Source organism: Haliotis rubra, unplaced genomic scaffold (assembly GCF_003918875.1).
Source record: "Haliotis rubra isolate DU_JTF1 unplaced genomic scaffold, ASM391887v1 Scf111, whole genome shotgun sequence".
Classification (NCBI taxonomy): Eukaryota; Metazoa; Mollusca; class Gastropoda; order Lepetellida; family Haliotidae; genus Haliotis; species Haliotis rubra.
Window position 1 is genome coordinate 1,634,373 of NW_025765015.1, and position 21,393 is coordinate 1,655,765.

Below are 21,393 nucleotides of genomic sequence, written 5' to 3' on the forward strand. Positions count from 1 at the left end.
TCATCACATCAGACACAGGTGTACATCACATAGCATGAGACGTGTTCACATCCTCTCCTTAATCTCTTCACATCACACACAGGTGCTCATCACATAGCATGAGACGTATTCACATCCTCCCTGTACATCTCGTCACATCAGACACAGGTGTACATCACATAACCGAAGACGTGTTCACATCCTCTCTGTACATCTCCTCACATCAGATACAGGTGTACATTACATAACCTGAGACGTGTTCACATCCTCTCTGTACATCTCCTCACATCAGACACAGGTGTACATCACATAGCATGAGACGTGTTCACATCCTCTCTGTACATCTCCTCACATCAGATACAGGTGTACATTACATAACCTGAGACGTGTTCACATCCTCTCTGTACATCTCCTCACATCAGACACATGTGCACATCACATAACCTGAGACGTGCTCACATCCCGTCTGTACATCTCCTCACATGAGACACAGGTGTACATCACATAACCGAAGACGTGTTCACATCCTCTATGAACATCTCTCACATCAGACATGCGTAAAACTTCCAAAATCAGACGTATGTACACCATCACACATTATGACGAGTGTACAACATCACACATTAAGACGGGTGTACACCATCACACATTAAGACGAGTGTACAACATCACACATTAAGACGAGCGTACAACATCAAACATTAAGACGGGTGTACACCATCACACATTAAGACGAGTGTACATCATCACACTTTAAGACGAGTGTACAACATCACACATTAAGACGAGTGTAAACCATCACACATTAAGACGATTGTAAACCATCACACATTAAGACGAGTGTAAACCATCACACATTAAGACGATTGTAAACCATCACACATTAAGACGAGTGTACAACAGCACACATTAAGACGGGTGTACACCATCCAACATTAAGACGAGTGTACAACATCACACATTAAGACGAGTGTACAACATCACACATTAAGACGAGTGTAAACCATCACACATTAAGACGAGTGTACAACATCACACATTAAGACGGGTGTACACCATCCAACATTAAGACGAGTGTACAACATCACACATTAAGACGAGTGTAAACCATCACACATTAAGACGAGTGTAAACCATCACACATTAAGACGAGTGTAAACCATCACACATTAAGACGAGTGTACAACATCACACATTAAGACGAGTGTAAACCATCACACATTAAGACGAGTGTACAACATCACACATTAAGACGAGTGTAAACCATCACACATTAAGACGAGTGTAAACCATCACACATTAAGACGAGTGTAAACCATCACACATTAAGATGAGTGTACACGAGGTAACGTCAAACATGCGTACACAACAATTATGACACGTGTATAACATCGATTATATGATGTATGTACATCTTCTTACTAATGTCAGATATGTTTGTACGGATGTATATCTTCTAGTATGACAATGCCACACACATACAACTCCAGTATGAAGACGTTACTCTTGTACAATGACACACATTCCATTCTAATATGAAGACGTCACTCTTGTACAATGACACACATTCCACTCCAATATGAAGACGTCACTCTTGTACAATGACACACACATACAACTCCAGTATGAAGACGTCACTCTTGTACAATGACACACATTCCACTCCAATATGAAGACGTTACTCTTGTACAATGACACACACATACAACTCCAGTATGAAGACGTCACTCTTGTACAATGACACACATTCCACTCCAATATGAAGACGTCACTCTTGTACAATGACACACACATACAACTCCAGTATGAAGACGTCACTCTTGTACAATGACACACATTCCATTCTAATATGAAGACGTCACTCTTGTACAATGACACACACATACAACTCCAGTATGAAGACGTCACTCTTGTACAATGACACACATTCCGCTCCAATATGAAGACGTTACTCTTGTACAATGACACACATTCCAATCCACTCTTGAACAATGACAAGTACATCACAGTGATATATCACTCTTGTAAAACAACGACTAAACGAGAAACTGACTGACTCACTGACTAAACGAGAAACATATCACACGTGCTTATCGAAAACACATACCACTGTTGTATGACAAACATCGTATTCCATGTTGAAGACTAACAAGTCCAGTGTAAAGCCAACATATCACTCCTGTATAACGACAAACATGTCACATAATGACAAAAGTCTTGCTCCATGACAGAGATATCATTATTACATAACCATACCAGTTTGACATGAAAAGAAAAATACCACTCTTGTGTAACGACACACATACCACTCATTACTAACCCCTTGAAGATGCCGCTGTTAAATGTCATACGCTATAATTAGAAAGTGTCTACTGCCATGCGTGCTTATGTACTGCCAGAAAGAAGTTTCTGTTTTGTTTTTCTTTTTTTCTTTTTTCTTTTAGCTGTCTTATCAATGGTCTTCCAGAGTTCGGTCAAATAAGGAATTAATCAGATTTAAACGGCAGGTAATACACATAATACTAAACTATCCTCCGTGCAATACCATTGCTATAAAAGGTAGGTCGGGTATCTGATCTGGTATTAGGTCAAACACACCTCTCGAGTACAATGATAAAACAAACCAGTTTTGTGAACGACAAATATACCACAATGGTATAACACAAGCAAATATGTCACCTTGAAAATCGAGATATAGGTAATTATGAAGTTATTTTCTTCACTTCTTCACTAAATATCGTCATTTGGCAACACATTGCAATGTGGGGTTTAAACTGAGAGTCAATTCAGTTTTCCCCTGGTCTATGTTTGTAAACGAGATCCCAAAGCCCCCTCTATAACTGTAAGGCGCGTGCCAATGTGTAAACCATATATGCCAGCGATTTATCTCTTGGCCACTTTCGTCAGCTAAAAGCAAATATTTTCTTGGCATCAAAATGTAGATAAATGTTACTGCGTGGAAGGAGACAGATATATATTACTGAAATACCTGAGGATACTTGGAATTACCGTAGTTATTCCATTTAAAGGCTATAAATAATATAGCAAACCGGAACATGTTTCTTCAGGGAGATCATTTTTAGATAAATCATATCGGGGTTACTGAACATTCAACTGTGTTGATGACAGTACATGTGCCCCACGGAACACATCTTCTACCGGAATCAAAACCTGATTTATGCAGTTCCAGATGGTACTCACTTCTTAGCTTAGTGTATATGATATTTTGTAAAAGCAATAACACTTCATGTATGATATATTGGAGAAGAAGAATTCCATTTCATTTATTCATATATATCCATTCCGCAGAGATATATATTTCCCTGACTTTAACCCTCGATTAGAAGTAGAAAAAACACTAAAACAATATCAGGCACCTTAACAGTTCACAGTTTTGTATTTTTCGAAAATTGTTATATTCTGCGAAATAGCAGTCATTTGGGGCAAAGTAAAATTATTGTAAATGACAGCTGAAAACGAGGTACGTCGTACCATTCACGGTGTTAAATTTTTAAAACCTAAATATCGGATATTTACTGTAAGAACCTAGTTAAAAAGTCTTGTATCAGTAAATTTTGTTCTAATCACCAGAGTGAACCTGGAACCGGGTTGTGTATGCCGGGCATGAGGCGACTATTTCAACACCTGATGTCTTCACTGATTTACTGTCCAGTCACGGAATGTTCACAGCTGGTTCGCCTTTAAACCAAATGGAATCGTACGGTGGATAATCAAGATGGATTACGCTCTTGCATTAACATTTTTATAAGTATCCCTGACACAACCGCGGTACATACATGTTGAATTGCTCATGGCATTTTAGAATGAAATAAAAAATGTCCTTAAAATACTCTTTGAAACATGTAGGGGATACTGGAAAATTTCCTTAAATTTATCAGTTCCCTGTAATAGATGCATGATGATAATGAACAACTGGGAACACATTAGTTAATGTTATGACTGCCAATGAACTTGAAAGACGAGAGGGGTAAGATAGGAAGTTTCAAAGTTAAGGTGTTCGGAGTCAGTAGTGCACAATACCGCTACGATTGATGAAACGGTCTTTGAATCGACGAGGCAATATCTGTATGAATCTCCCAATGGCGATTTGAGGGAGTCTGGCCCATTCCTCTTGTCGTACCTGTCCACGTTCAGTCAACGTAGTCGGAGACGCAGACGTTTCCTTACCAAGTCCCAAACATGGGAAAGGCCTGGTGTCATCGTGGACGTAGTGTTGTGTGCCGTTGGAGACCAGCATTGGCCGTGAGCACGGGCGTTGTCGTCCTGAAACACAAACCGTCGACACACACACCTTGTGCACAAGACCGGTATGTCGTCCCAGTAGCAGTCTCCAGTGATCCTCGAACAGCACGGACTGATGTGGGGTCAGTCGATGCCAGCCTACACCACAACCATCCATGTCAGGTTGTCCTACGACCACCCCTATTAAGGAAGTATAGGGCGAATCAAGAGAACAGTGACGATCACATTAGGTCATATGTTGTGTACACTGTTGACGGGAATTAAAAATAGATACATTCAAATGATTAAGTAAATGCAACAGGGATTATCAGTGTTTCGGTTAGCCGTGGCGCAATGATTGACGCACAATGACGAATGTACCTATTTGCATTTCCTCCAGAAGTAATACTATTCAGAAAGTCAGATTGATTCTGATTATTTACAGAACTCAGTCCTCTTGCACATCTCACATTCACATCAGTGTTTGAACTAGTCATATTTATGGATTATGCACCTATTTCCAGCGATTAACAGGTTAAATGGTCGCAATGGGGATCTTCGCGTCTTATGCGATAATTTATAGAATAAAAAAACAGTCACTGCAAAATAAGATAAAAACTTCTCGACTGATATTGATATCAAGCATTTGAAGTTACGTGTTGCTTGTGTTCCCGTAATTACGGTATCAAGAAACAACATACGTCTGAATATAAGGCTAGTGAAGCTACCTGCAGATCTCATGTTACACGTGTTGTGTGTGTGTTCTCAGTGTCCCCGACTCTCGAGGGAAAATACAAACATGAAACCATCTTTAGTCTAGAATGATGTGGTAAGTCTAGATTGCTTCAGTCCATAGAAACTTTGCTCTGCACTTTGATGGATTTATCTATATATATTTGTATTTTGAAACAGGAAAAGACACGTATACTAGGTCGCCTCATAACAGCTTATAGTTAAAGCGTTTGCTCGTCACAACGAAGACCTGGATTCGATTCCCCACCTGGGTACAATGTGTGACGCCCATTTATGGTGTCCCCTGCCGTGATATTGCTGGAATATTGCTAAAAGCGGTGTAAAACCATACCCACTCACTCATAACATTAATTACACTACGCAGTAGATTAAAATATGCTCCTGTTGTCAATACAAACATTCGTAAAATAACAGAAAGGCGAAATTTAGCATTTACCATTGAAACCGACTCTATGCAGTCTTCCCAAAGAGCAAGCGTCCTGTGAAGAGTGTTACCCTAACAGCTTACCATAGGCGGTCAAGCTTGAGCTGGGATAGGTAAACACCAGAGACAGACCTAGAATCAAGGGCGTTACACCACGTTTGCAGACGAATCAAGGTTTTGCCTCGGATAGCAGAAAATATCAAGAAAGTCTCAAGGCATGTCCTCAATCGGTCATCTGTCGGGTGTACACGGAGAGTGTACGCCGACCCGCCAACACCAGACAACGTGCAGTCCGCACCTTTGACCTTTTAGTGAAGCACCACAGAAATATACAGTCAAAACGTTAAGAGAAGTTGAACTGCGACCTCGTGGCACGACTAGCTGAAGCACGACGGATTGTGATGCAGTCTGTTGTATCTGTCTGTGGCGGTCAATTTGTCCCAGAGCATCAAGCATGGTAGTCACGTGACAGTTCCAGATCAATTTTTCAAAGGCTGCAAAGAATTGCTTGTCATTTGCAATTCAAGGATTGCGAAGTATTTTTATTTTTGTTTATGCCCACAGGGTGACTGAGTAACTTCCTTTCTTGGTTGAGCCTGGGTATCCACTTCTTCATCAATCTGCCTCCAGGGGAGTATTAATTCCTTCATTCGCCTCTAAAATGTACTTACATTAAAGGTTGCTGTATCCAAGGATTCAGGAACAAAAGTAACCATAATTTGTACATGGAGTGGTCAGGTGTCAGAGTTAAAGCTGTTATATGTCTGATATGTCAGTGGCGAAGGTTCACTTGCAGCATTAAATTCGATAGGCTAATATTCGTTTACCACACCATTGTGTTGACATGCAACATATCCTCCATACTCTGATTGGGTGTGTTCCGTTACCACATACAATGAAACCGTCTCTTTCTGGGCATGCGATAGAAACCCTTATGGAAAGAATCTGTGTAAAGCTGATTTGAGATTACAAGATGAACAGCTCTTGAAACTTGCCACGTGAAGACAGCGTTTTTGTTTTGCTTTTCCTGTTCCTTCCTGAGCCTGAAAAGGTCCAACAGCGTGGAGTCCTACCTGTGTGTACGGGCAGGTGTACTAGATCAGATGGGCATGAGCTACCATGATATGTCTTTCTACTTTTGTAATCTTCTTGCGACACTGAGGATCAAAACCTTTGCCGAGAGAGCCATGAATGTCCTGTTAATTTCCTATTCCTTGCTTTATTCCTCAGAATTAGACTTTATAATACATCTTGCGATCCACTGTCCGGGTGACACGAGTATTGAACAGTTGATTCTGAAGACAGGTGTTGCCCGTCGTCCATCACATTTCATCACATCGTCTAAATGTAACTGAAATTGTACAGGATTATGTTCACCCAAGTTTGGATTCTTGTCAGTCTTTTCCAATCTGAGTATCTCCATTCTCCACACAAGGAGTGGTCCATAACAATTTTAATTTCAAGAATACATGTCCTTTTTGGTACTTTTGATAGCCTTCTGGACCAATCACTTTCACCTCTGCCCAAGAGAGGGTGGTCAAGGCCCATTCCCCTTGTACATTGACATTTACTGAACTGTGGTTTCTTTGAGCTTGTGACCGCAGCGCAAACATCTTGGTACCATGCTCGGCAAATTCCATCCTTTACTATATGTAGCCCAGATGTAGCCCATGTACAGTGAAGCCCCGTTATATCTATACATTATTTCTTTTTCACTTGACCGACTCCGTGGTGTAGGGGGGTAGAGCGTCCGTCCGGAGAGCGGAATGTCGCGGTTTCGATCCCCGACCGCGTCATACCAAAAGACGTTAAAACATGGTACTTGTTGGTCCCTGCCTGACGCTCGGCATTAACGGGTACAGCAAGGACTGGTCGGCTCGGAGTCAGTATAATGTGTCTGAGTGGGGTATTCATGCTTCACTGCGGCATGGTATCTCAGTGGGCTAGCACTATAAAACCAGCTTCAGTCTGGGCTAGTACAAGCAGCCGCACATACACACGCATGCACGTCGTCATATGAGCGAAATATTCTCAAGCACGACGTAAAACCCAATTTCACCTCACCTCACCTCACCTCTTTTTCACTTACATCTACGTAGAACATACTTTCACCTCCACGTGTGAAATTATAATCGCGAGTATCGTTACTGAGACCATTATATTGTGTCGTGAAGTTACGACCCTACTTGTTAAAATATAGTCTGTTATATATATAAACTTTTCAAAAAAAAAGAAACTATACATGCTGTTTTGGAGTTTACTTACTGAGTGCATATAATTGATTCAAACATGACATCATTGCTCAATTACAGTAAAATCATCACTTTACAAATTTCCAAAATATGATTATGCAGAAAGTGTTTGGTAAAACCACAGAGGGCTATTAAAGCCACTTGGTCAGAGTGAAATGTCAGTATCTGGTGTGACCACCATGAGCATCGATAACAGCTTGGCAGCGGTGACCCATAGAAGAAAGGAAATGCCGAATGCTGTTTTGAGGAATTTTTTCATACTATGCGCTATGAGGTGCTGTGTGCAGTTCTTGTAGTGTCTGAGGTGGCGGATTACGTTGGCGCAAGCGTCGATCAAGAGTATACCATAAATGTTGACTGGGGGACAACTCGGGTGATCGAGAAGGCAATGGTAACACCTGAACATTGTTTTGCTGGAGGAAGACCTGTCCAACACGTGCAGCATGAGGTCGAGCATTGTCATGTTGTAAAGGTCAACCGTTGACGTTGATGAAGGGAACGCAGGGAAAAAAGTCTGGCTTCCCAATTGCGCACTGTCTCGTCGGAGATTCGGCCCAGTCCAGGGATTTGGATAGTTGTGGATGATGTGGCCATGGTGTTTGAACGAAGATGTCTCAAACGGATGTAGAGATCCGGCGGTGGTAACTCTAGGTCGTCCTGAGCTGGGTCTGTCATTAACACTCCCAGTATTGTTGTATCGGGTCCATAGGTTTGAGATGGTCTGTCTGGACACGCTGAAGTGCCTTGCCACCTCATGCTGCGATACCCGTCCTTGTCAACGGCCGATGACGTTGTGTCGTTGAGTTTCTGTCAGTCTTTTCATTCTCTTGTCGTCTATAGTGGCTCAAAGCAATGCATGTGGAGTACCATTGATGTGGATTTTTAAAGCCTACAGTCGTAGGCTCCAGCTCAAGGTGATACACAATTTCATGATGCACGTGCATTTCATGTAGGGTGCGTTTTAGCGATTCACTACAGGCGTGAGTTTAACGTTACGTTTCTGTTCAACGTTTCTTTTTTTATAACTCTTTGTCGTCGGCAACCATTCCCCCACGTGTTCGGATTCAGCATGGATTGGTTTGTGTCGAACGGAGATGGTGGAAACTTCTGGCTGGCAGGAGTCTTCATATCAGGGGGCGGTGGGGTAGCCCAGTGGTTATAGCGTTTGCTCGTCACGCCGAAGCCCTGGGTTCGATTCATGGGTACAATGTGTGAAGCCCATTTCTGATTTCTCCAGCCGTGATGTGACTATTGCTAAAAGCGGCGTAAAACCTAACTCAGGGGGCGGTGGGGTAGCCCAGTGGTTATAGCGTTCGTTCGTCACGCCGAAGGCCCGGGTTCGATTCATGGGTACAATGTATGATGTGACTATTGCTAAAAGCGGCGTAAAACCTAACTCACTCACTCTTCATACGAAGGTATCAAGACCCATGGGTTCTTGTTTCGTCCAATCAACACCAAAATAATATGAAAGGACGGCCAAACCTGTTTTGATATGGCTTCCAACGGTACAGAACCATCAACAAAATCAACATTGACATAGACATTCCGTCCATCATCCTTGACTCTAATTAGATTTGTAAAATGCCTTGTTTTTATCGAGAGTTTTGACATGCTTGTCAAGGTTATAATCAGACAAATTAATGTGTGCAAAAGTGCACAATACAATTCTGTCATGAAGAGCCTCCACGTTAATCAAGCACGCCCTCCCATTAGAGTTTATGAACATAAACGATTAGTGTTGTCACAACCCCTAGTGTAGAGTACACAACCCTGTGCACTTAAAAGAACCCACGAATCTGTTGGTATATGACCAGATGGTGGCCAAATGAATACGTGCAAACACTTAGTTGCGGGTACATCAACGTGCAGTAAACTTGGACAAGGTACTATGACTATCTGTCCCAGTCCACCCAGCTGTGAATGGGTACCTCGTTAGGACAAGAAAGCCACAATAACTCGGTGCGCCTAGTGGCTGCAAGAGTTGCATACTCCCCAGGGAGTTGAGATTGATAACACGATGTGCCGTTGAGATTGACATCCAATGATCGAGAGGGGAAATACCAGCGCCTTGAGCATGCACTAGTTGCGTGGATATGTGCGATATATAAATATCGTATATATTAATATATTAATGGAAAAGCCAGGGTGTTGTCCGATATGAGATTTCTTGCGAGGGTGTCAATTCTCTTAATTTTTTACTCGTCCAATCAACAACGCCAAAAGAATATGACGGATGGGCACAGCAAGTATTTGTGGCTATGAGGCTATGTTACGAGCGTTCAGCTCTGAACTCAAATCTACATTTGTATGGTGTCCGAAGTGTGTATCTTATATGGGTATTCTGGAGTTTGTGCTTAACCTGCATGTTCGTATATGAACCTCACCTTGAGATGGCTAATAACTTCTCCCCCACGTTTTCTCCTATTTTGTTATTGCTATACAGTATTAGTATTAAATGCGGCGGTATCACTCATAACTCGTGAACACACTCGCGAATAACAGTGAACAGGCCTGTGAACGCCTTTATGTCACATTGCTCATTTGCATATAATGGAACGTTCTTCAGATTGCTCATTTGCATATAATGGAACGTTCTTCAGATGGCTCATTTGCATATAACTGGAACGCTTTTCAGGGGCATTCTCACCTTCAGATATTGGTCTTTCCATGTGATAAAATTCCACCCACGGCTGTAACAAAATGTACCACTTCTCTTTGCTTTTGCATGTCACCTTTAAGTTTTTCACCAAGTCGGAGAAGAACCCGTCTGTATCAGTGATCCTCCACGAGAAACGCAGGTTTATACGGTATAATATCTCACGTCCGAATCTCAGGTATAAGGCACTGATTAATGTATCGCTATACTAGATATTGACAGTTTTAATGACTTTAATCCTTGTAAATGTACGTTCTGCAATAACTCTTTCTGACAGTATACGTATTACTGCGAGGTTCTCTTTCCTCAGTGCGTGTCAGATAAGCAAGAATATGCCAGTACTTGGCAGCACCTTCGCTCACTCTAACATATCAAAGACAAGCTGTTATTACAAAAACGCTAACACAAATGTAATTATTTCGGCCAAGTTGTTGAAACACTCAAACAAGATGGAAACTCTTAACACTGTTCTGTCATGTCGCTTGAAGGCAGCGGCTGCCGCCACCTCACACACGGCCAATACGTAATGAATAGTGCTGGAGATGTGGAGCCGGCAAACTGAGGTTTCATAGGAAATAGGGTGAATACAAGCTTGCTGTCGTTACAGACGTCTCCGCTACAGCGACAGCCAGCAGCTTGTAATTTTTCTTGTTGGGACCATGAAATAATATCGAGATATCCGAAATATCCGTATCGAGTTAAAAGAGCTTAAATAATGATAAATTATGAAGGATTCTGCCGGACCGAGATGTTATATCGAGACAACTGAGATATCGAGTTATCAGAGTTCGACACAACGGTGCTCGACTGTAGCTGGAATATTGCCGGCGCTGAACAACAAGAAGAATTCTGCGTCCATATTTAGTACTGTTATATAGAGTATATAGTAGTAGTAAGTAGTAGGTGCTAGCATAGCCACAACATTGTTTAACCTACACAGTTCATGAAGTAAGGGTATACAATGCGGGTTAGTTCAGTAAATACATAACCCTGCAGAGTCCCTGTGAACAGCGATGACAAAAACACGGACTCATGGAAACCAAAGACAATGCAATCTTTGGAGGGCGTTGAAGCGATCGGACTCACGATAAGGGATTTTATGTGAGCTTTTTCTGTATGCAGTTTGCGACACACTTAACAGCCGTTGGAGTGGCGAATTATGAGCTGACTGATGTGTCTTGAGTCTCACATAGAGATACTTGACATTAGATGTTGAAGTTAAGTGAGAATGCGTTATAAATAACACATATAGTAAGGGAGCGTCCATAATTCATGGCTAGGGGGGTGGGGGGTTGGGGAATGATGATTTGTATGGGGAAGGAAATAGTACATTGTGAATGACACCCTCCCCTGAAATGTATGTACAAAGTAAGTGACACCCCCCCCCCCACACACACACACACACACCCTGCATAATCAATGACACACCCACCCACACACCAACGCTTTCCCATAATTTTTAAGCAAAATTTTAAAATATTTTTAGGTACAAAATTATTAAACCCCCACTCCCCCACACCCCCACCCCCTAGTACATGGCACCCCTTGCCTAACCAGAACAAAATGGGTGACCCCCCCTTAAAATCATCATCACCCACACTAGCCATGAATTATGAATGGTGATGATAATAATGATGTCATATGTTATGAATTTTATGGCCTTCAGAAGAGGATCTTTTTATTGCTTTGCTTTTCTGTGTTTCTCTATATGCTTGAAGCCTTTTGCTAAACAAAGAGGAGGATTATCACCCTCGAACACAACACAGATCCCCAACATCTCTTACACAGCTGACCTTGAACTTCCTCACTCTACACTGATAACACAGATTCATTCCCTTAAGACATGGCACTTTAATTGGAAAAGGACTCGACAATGCAACATTCTTCGTCTGAAAGGTAGAATAGGGACGATCTGGCAAGCGGGTGCGAAGTGGATCTCGGGAAATGCCAGGTTAGCTAGAGACTCCAGTAGACCATATATACGACAAACTCCTGGGGTGCAGGTTAGAGACTCCAGTAGACCATATATACGACAAACTCCTGAGGTGCAGGTTAGAGACTCCAGTAGACCATATATACGACAAACTCCTGGGGTGCAGGTTAGAGACTCCAGTAGACCATATATACGACAAACTCCTGGGGTGCAGGTTAGAGACTCCAGTAGACCATATATACGACAAACTCCTGGGGTGCAGGTTAGAGACTCCAGTAGACCATATATACGACAAACTCCTGGGGTGCAGGTTAGAGACTCCAGTAGACCATATATACGACAAACTCCTGAGGTGCAGGTTAGAGACTCCAGTAGACCATATATACGACAAACTCCTGGGGTGCAGGTTAGAGACTCCAGTAGACCATATATACGACAAACTCCTGGGGTGCAGGTTAGAGACTCCAGTAGACCATATATACGACAAACTCCTGGGGTGCAGGTTAGAGACTCCAGTAGACCATATATACGACAAACTCCTGAGGTGCAGGTTAGAGACTCCAGTAGACCATATATACGACAAACTCCTGGGGTGCAGGTTAGAGACTCCAGTAGACCATATATACGACAAACTCCTGGGGTGCAGGTTAGAGACTCCAGTAGACCATATATACGACAAACTCCTGGGGTGCAGGTTAGAGACTCCAGTAGACCATATATACGACAAATTTCGGGCGGAATACAGACAGAGGTAGACGTAATAAATGATGGGTTGAGAGTTGAACGCTCGCAATGAAGTCGAAGCCACAGTATTTATACTGTTCCCGTCCTTTCGCATTCTTTTGTTGCTGTTGATTGGCTGAGTATTGACACAGTCACAAGAAGAAGAATGTCAGACAATATAGCCCACCACCCTCGCTCTTCCCTCGGTCGTTTATATGTATCAATTCATTTGAAGGACGTGGTTTGATTACCGTATAAGATGCTCTTCATGACAGAATTTGACTGTGCACGTTTGCGCACATATATTTGTGTGATGCTTCTCTTGTGAAGCTTGTCAAAGTTCATGATGAAAACGAGGCATAGTTTGCATAAAAGAGCCAAGGATGTTGGATATACCCTCAAAGTCAATGTTGGTTTTGTTAATGGTTCTGTACTGCTGAACGGTATAGCAGTACCGAGTGTTCACCAAGCAAAGTGACATATCAAATCCGCACAGGATCAATGTTTTCAATGGAAGGCTTTCTAACAGACCACGAAAACAATCAACCTTGCAGAATCGTAGATACATGGATAAAGTCGCCTAGCCTAAAAAGTGAAATAGAAGGCTTTGACGCTTAGGTCCAGTCACTTCTCACTTGAAACCACCATTATGTGATTTCGCATCTAATTTGAATAAGAAGATGATTATGCGGTGGATTTTATGAGACTGTCCCACACATTGTCAGTGTGTGCCCAGTGTGGGTACAAACAGAGTATCTGAAGCGACATGAAAGTGTTGATCGGTCCATTATTACCGTTTTCGCCATGCTTGTGCTGTTGACTCAGGGGTCCATCCTTGGTACAACCCAGAATACGAAGAAGGAAAATGACAATTATAAAAATACTTAGGACAGTCCCGTATACAGACGTATACAAGCCAATAAACTTGACCGTGTCAAACTTTTCATAAAACCGATAAAACGGTTTATATCATTGTATTTTCTGTCCTTTTTTGACAATAAAGTGATTGTCATGATTCAGGAACACCATGCTTGCATCCAAAGTATCAATCTCATTCCCCCTTGTTCTTGATGATTCAGTTTTGGTACCTCCACCATCAGTTGACTGGAATTGGGAGAATAGCTGGTTTGCTGGCAGGAGCAGTCTTTCCGACACTGGTCAATGTTGAAGTCTGAAGGCCATCGAGCTGATGATGAGCTTAACCAGACTGACAGGATGATATCCACATTTATGTGGCACATAGGATGGGAAAACATGTGAGATGGGATAAGCCCCGAACCGTTGTGGCTACGTTCTACTACCTTATGAAGAGCGACTTAGTGAGACATGCTACTAAGGAGCTGAAGGGTACTCACTATTGTGTGAATGAACAGTATCAATAGGATATTATTTTTTTTCAGATTGAGCACAATCAGTGTTTGCCCTTAACCCCGAATAGTTGCAGGCCCTAAGGATCCAGAACCATAAAAGGTTGTTGGTCCTGATCAGAATGTGTAGGTCCTATATTTTAGCTACAATATAAGTAATTCCCAGCATACAAAAATGTGACAACTAACAAACTGAGTTAAAGAGTTAAAGGATAACTTGTTCGAGATTAAATGATCTTATCTCACTAATCTAAATTGCTTCCTCGAAAATGATAGTCGTTTCACTTACAGACAACAGCTGCTGATCGAGATAAAAACTGTAAATTACTGAATGATATTTTCTGAAACACAATACTCTTAGTAATTCTGGAAGAAAAAGCTGTCGGCCATAAGGACCTGCAGTAAACAGATGCTGTGGGTCCCAGTGGTTTTCAGCCGGCTTCGGGTCTAAGGACAGACGTTAATTTCGAACGCTGAGCACAATACAAATGCAGAGGACGCATCTTATCATGATATAGAAGTCTATGAAGAACTGGATGGCTGTTGGAAGGTAATGATAATATACTTGTCAACAGGAAGTCAGCTGTCAAAAAAAACATGTACAAAATCATGGACATACAATTTTTTAGACATGTGTAAAAATAATTGTATATTGTAAATGCACGTTGAAAGTACTTGCAAGCACAAACACGCTTTAGAAATCAGGAGTCAATTCAAAATAGACATCATCTTATTAATTGTAGTCGCAGTTATAGGACCATTAGAAAGGATACAAAAAAACCACCAAGTTTGCATGCAAAAACAAGTTGATCTATTATCAGTAAATAATGCTCGTTCATTTTGGAAGATACTGAGGGGAAATGATGAGTGAAAAGAATGATAAGCATCCAGGTATGACCGATTTACATGAACACTTCAAGAATCTTAATGACAGCACTACCTCTGTGAATGAATTCAAGGATGATATCCGGAAATGAATAATGATTTAAACAGGCGATTTGAAAAAGAGGAAATACTTCCGATAACACATAGCTTGTATATGATAAGCCCAGTGGAGAGGATGGAGTTATACATAAACATATAAAGCCTTTATATGTTCATTTATAACTGACCGCCTCCGTGGTGTAGTGGTTAGAGCGCGTCATACCAAAAGACGTTAAAATTTGGTACTTGTTGGTCCCTGTCTGGCGCTCGGCATTAATGGGTACAATAAGGACTGGTCGGCTCGGAGTCAGTATAATGTGTCTGAGTGGGGTATCCATGCTTCACTGCGGCATGGTATCTCAGTGGGCTTGCATTATAAAACCAGCTTCATTCTGGGCTAGTACAAGCAGCCGCACATACACACGCATGCACGTCGTCATATGAGCGAAAAATTCTCAAGCACGACGTAAAACCCAATTTCACCTCACCTCACCTCATTTATAACTCCATCCTCTCCCCTGGGAGTATCATACCTTTCGTCCAGCTTTCCGGGAAAATCCCTGTTTCCAAAATAAGGTTAAAATGTATATATAGTCTCTGAATATATATAGTTTTGATAGGAGCAAATAATACAATTTGAATTGAGAAGATGGCCCAGTGACAGAGGAGATTCCTGAACTTGAGAAAAATCAGGACTTGCTTCATTTAGGGCATAGCACTGAAGGGAGGGTTAGGCAGCAGAGACAATAAAGTGATTCAGACAGACTACTATTTTGTTTACAAACATCCTGTAGACATGCAAAAGAATTTAGATAACTTTCTAAATTATTGTAAAGTGTAGAAACTGAAAATATATGTTTCAAAAACAAAGACTATTATGTTTGGAGGAAACAAAAATGATGAAAATATTCCATTAGAAATAAATGGATAAAAAGTTGGAAGATACGTATTTGGGAATTGTTTTTCAAAGATTAAATGAATTTAACCAGCAAGAAAATCCCTTATGGAGCAAGCAACACAATCTGTGTATTATATCCTTTAAAAGGGAATGTCTAATAGCCTGTCAATACAGTGTTATCTTAAACATTTTGATGCAAGGTGCTACCAATTCCATTATATGGTCGTGAGGTATAGGGGTTTGAGGACTGAAGAAGCATTGGGAAGGGGTACATCTAGACTTTCTGCGTACACTTCTTCCATTAAAAAAGAGTACGTCTGAATATATAATATATAGGTGGAAGAACGCATCTGTATATACAAGTGTACAAGTATGAAAACATACTGGGCAGGAATTTTATCAGGAAATACATGTACATCAAAACTTTTATCCTTGTTGTATATATATTGCTTTTTGAAGTTGAATAAGTGGATTTCTATATTGGAATCTATCTCAAGAAAACCGACATTTTGTACATTTGGCAGTATCAACATTGTAACTTCATTCTTAGCTGTAAATGGTTATTGAAAGACTTAAAGATCAACCTGGTCTTCTGAATTAATTTTATAACTCTAGCAAAGTCACTATATACAGCATCTTTAAATCCGAGCTCTCTTCAGAACTCTATTTTAATAAGATTCCCAAAAAAGCCAGTGGTATCCACTAATTCAATTTCGGACATCGTGTCCCAGATAACAAGTTGAACTCGGCAGATGAAATAACATACCCTGAATGGAACGAACCCGTAACCTGTGTCAGAATAACTGCGCTGATGATGAATACCATGCACTTTTGTGTTGCGATTACTTTTGCTGATATAGAAAATAACAGTTGTCACCATACTCTTATGTTCATCCAAACGTGTTAAAACCTAACTAAGCTAAGGAAATAATTTCCCATAGCCTTTACACAATATTTTATATTTGGTATTACATAAATATAGCCAATTGTCCTACAGCCGTACATTTAATCTGAATAATATTGTACATTGAAGTTCATATGCCACGGGTAGTTCCCTGAAAGTAATAAAGGTTCTGTTCTGTTTCAGGAACACCTGAACCCTTTTTGCTGTATTTATTTATTTTAATAACAATACAATAATGTTTAGAAACTGATTCAATAAGCTGAAAAAAACACATAATATTAATTACGTTTAGTAAAAACATTATTTTCACACAACGTAATTATCCATCAGTGCAACAGTAACCAGGACACTATCCCACAGTTAGCTTCACGAATTGTCTGAATATAAAACAAGGCTGCAACTGAGGACTGATTCGCACTCCCCTCTAAAACGTTTCAAGTTTTCTGGGCCTACACATGAAGTCAGTACGTTCAATTCACGTGTTGCATTTGCACATGTATATCATTTTAATGACGAGTACTACCGTTAACAAGCGTCAACGCTGATGAAACACTCAACCGAAATGTAAGTGGCGAAGAATGATAAAAATTAAAATACTGTTCTTCTCCACAGGAAAACGACACGTTATCTAATCGTGTACATATATACAAGTGTAGGGAAATGCTAGGTTTTGATAAAACCAGCATCTGTATTTACTTACACCTTGTAACCGTATATTTATGTGGTCTCTGACAGGAGCCACGTCTGGTCCGGGAATCAAGTGAGGTAGCCGAGGACAATTCGTCCGTCTCGCTGTTTTTGGTCCATTTCAACTGTCTGGATGTTGGGCGGAACATCCTTGCATAAACATACATGTGGTTACTGAATGATTTACATGCGCGGGAGATGCGCAGATATGCCCCACTGAGGCCATAAAACCTTACACTGTTTCGCCAGTCTACTCTCGTGAAAACTTATATAGCTTGATATCGTAAGGTTCGCCAGTGCATATGGATTCGTTAAATATTTCTTCAATATTAGATAGAAAATAAATGTTTACCCCCAAGCGAACCTCATTGAAGTCAAGTGAATCTCATTGAATCAATGACTCATGGACACAGCCATCCAAGACATATTTCTTAAGACTAAGATATTGGATAGACAAGCTCAGTGACAAGTGGTTTGAAGAACTAAAACCTTCTGTAACGGCGTTTACAATAGTAATTTAGGAATAGTTTTGAAAAAACTCATCTAAATATGTTGACAAAAAGATTATTCTGTTAAGTGCACTCAGTGACCGACCATTTTATACTCTGGGGTCAGGACCTGGTATTTTGTCTGGATATTTTTTCTGCTACAGCTGCAAAACCACGTACATATTTCTTTAATTATGAGCACATATATAACCATCTCGAAACATTGTTTTTTTAGGCAGACAATTTATTTCTTTTTCAACAGATTAAAGTGGAATTGTAATTCTGACGTCAGCGTTAATTGTCCGTGATCAGAGACATTGCGTAAACGTTATTTACGGTGGAACAAAAGTGTTTTGTTTTTGTAGCAGTTTTTGTTTTCATGGGCGCCTGAATGCTAAACAATGATCGTGTGCTGTTCACATTTGAAATGTGACAGTAACATGCTCATAACACCACGCAAACATCCAAATTATGGACGTCTGAGTGGTGATGGGGGCGGTGGGGTAGTCCAGTGGTTAAAGCGTTCTCTCGTCACGTCGGAGACCCGGGTTCGATTCCCCACATGGGTTCAATGTGTGAAGCCCATTTTTGGTATCCCCGCCGTGATATTGCTGGAATATTGCTAAAAGCGGCGTAAAACCATATGCTCACTTACTCACTCCCCAAAATTATGCGAAGTTCATTAACATGTGCGTGTCAATTGTTAAATTATGAATTACCAACCTTAAAGTAAGCAAGATATATTGATTATCATACAAGATTTATATTTCAGCTCAGAATAATTGTATACATACTGACCGTATTTGGAGCACAGCTAGTTTTTGCGGCAGCGATAGCGTACCGTTGTCATGCAATAGTGACTTGAAGACCTACCAATGGTCTATACAGAATCGTCGCATCACAATGAAGTGTGTAGCTTAAAAACCACAACAGATATAAGCATGAAGTAAAACGTATTTGAAAAAATTAATCTCAAGTTCAATGACAGGTCGCAGAAATAGGGTGTCTGACCATCCCCTGCTGCTAAAACTCTCCAGGCACAGAACAAGTCTGTCGTCTGATGCCACGTGGGATAGGTCGCCGTTCTATTTTAGAAGGCTTGTGTCAGTTCTTGTTCCCTGGCGATGTGGTGGCTGTTGAACACAAAGATCCATGGCACCTCACAGGTGTCTCTGTGCTGATGAGTCCAGATGCCATCTCAGTCATGCGGATGGAAGGATCAGAGTCGGGCGTCGACGTGACGCTACTGTTGAGTTCAGCAGCAGAACCGCTGGGTTGGTGGGAGCGTTACGATTTGGGGGAGATTGAAGTCATGGCAGGACACATCTACACATCTGTCGTGGTTGAGTTACAGCAAACGTATATGGTGGAGGTACTGAGTGAGTGAGTATAGTTTTACGCCGCTTTTATCAACATTCCAGCAATATCACGGCGGGGAACTCCAGATCAAATGGGCTTCACACATTGAACCCATGTCGGGGATCGAACGCTTTAACCACGGGGCTGCCCCCGCTGCCCCCCGGAGGTACTGAGAACAACGTACAGTTGTTCCCTACATATCGAAGATCAACGTCTTCACATTTTGCAACAGGATAATGCTCGACCCCGTACTGCTAAACACAGCATGAACTTTCTTCGGAAAAACAACGTTCCTGTCCTGCCGTTGCTGTGCTCCACGCAAATGATGGTCATACCCCTTACTGACATTGACATTTTTCTTTTCTTGTGTCTCCATCTTGACTGACAATTTCAATGTCAGCAGGGACAAGTTCTTTTCTTCATTTATCACGGAGATTAACGTTTGATCCCGGTGATGCGTTGCTAAAGTAGTTCAGTATATAACTTGAACTCATCACGTGAACTGCTTATTTTACGATGTAAAGAAAACATTATCACTGACTCTGTATTTGATCTTTTATTAAAAATCCAAGCCAAGTATTTTATATATAGATATATGGTTTTTCTAGGCATTTTAAGAGGGAGCTTAAAATTAGATATATTATTGAAAAGACTATTCATTAAAGCATACATTCCATAAATAGGTCATTATCTTTCTTGAAAACGGGTCCCTTTCAGATAGTTTCGCTAAACCGTATTTTACTGTTATGTCCGGTACGTTTTGGCAAGGTCAGTTTTGACTGGTAACCGTTGAAGGAATAAGCTGGTTCTCTGCCCTCTCTGCTCACCTTCAATGCATCGTCACTGAAATTGCAAGACAGAGCCCAGCTCTCACAAACGCAGCCTGGTTCCCCGAGTATGCTGCGTAGGCGTTTCTCACAAGCTCCGTACAGTGATGTCCGGGCGAAGTGTATAGTCAAAGGATGCTACAGTACCTCTAAACATATACATACTGACAGTCAAGGATTAAAAACTTTGGGCAAGTGTCGACAATTACGTGGCATTTCTATAACCCCTTCGACTTTGTTGCAGCACAGTGGACAATGTCACACTTCACTGTCATGTTATGAATGACTCGAATGGGTGTCTTGTGGCAGATGTATTTTTAGTTGCTCGACATTCACTGGTGACATGAAGAGGATAACGCAGTTACTACTCACTCTGCCGACTTGTGTGTTAAGAAGACTGCATGTACGTTCCATGGCAATGGCAGCGGCAACAGCACCCGTTAGCCAGGTCTCATGGTCACAGTACCGAACCTTCTACCACCAGCTGGGGGGCCATGGGAAGATAATTCAAGGCAGAAGATGCTTTAATTCATTGTGGGGTACAGACGAGAGTAAGCAAATTAGTTTATGATTGCAGTTCTGAGTATTCTAGCCTTACTTATGATAAAATGAGACAAGTGTATATATATAGATATGTCTGTGGTGGACTTCAAGCCATGGATATTCTGAATCAAGTTAGGGTACCCTATCCACATGAACACAGAGGTTAACCAACCCAGGCCAGCAAGCTAAGGATATCACCTGTGGGACGACTGTCAAAAATCTAAAAAATCTTTGATGGAAAGCATTAAGCATGTCTTAATAGTACTCATTATCTCCCTTACCCTTTTCCCTTATGTTATTTGATTGGTTGAAAAGACTCAATGAAAATAAAGGCACAGGTAATTTGGGATTACATTTGTGATGATTAGATCCAGGGTGTAGTGTAGGCTTACCTACAAGCCCTGGTCATATAGAGGATGGCCTGCTTTGAG

General features: G+C 41.2%; 1 protein-coding gene across 1 annotated transcript in view; it reads left to right on the plus strand.

Annotated features, from left to right (window-relative positions):
• Positions 1 to 8,335: 8,335 nt before the first annotated feature.
• Positions 8,336 to 21,393, plus strand: part of LOC124288126 (putative GTP-binding protein 6) — a 46,067-nt gene continuing 33,009 nt past the window's right edge. The window contains exons 1-2 of the mRNA XM_046724695.1: positions 8,336 to 8,341; positions 18,209 to 18,214. The gene's annotated coding sequence lies outside the window, so the exon portion shown is untranslated. The remainder of the gene's footprint in view (positions 8,342 to 18,208; positions 18,215 to 21,393) is intronic.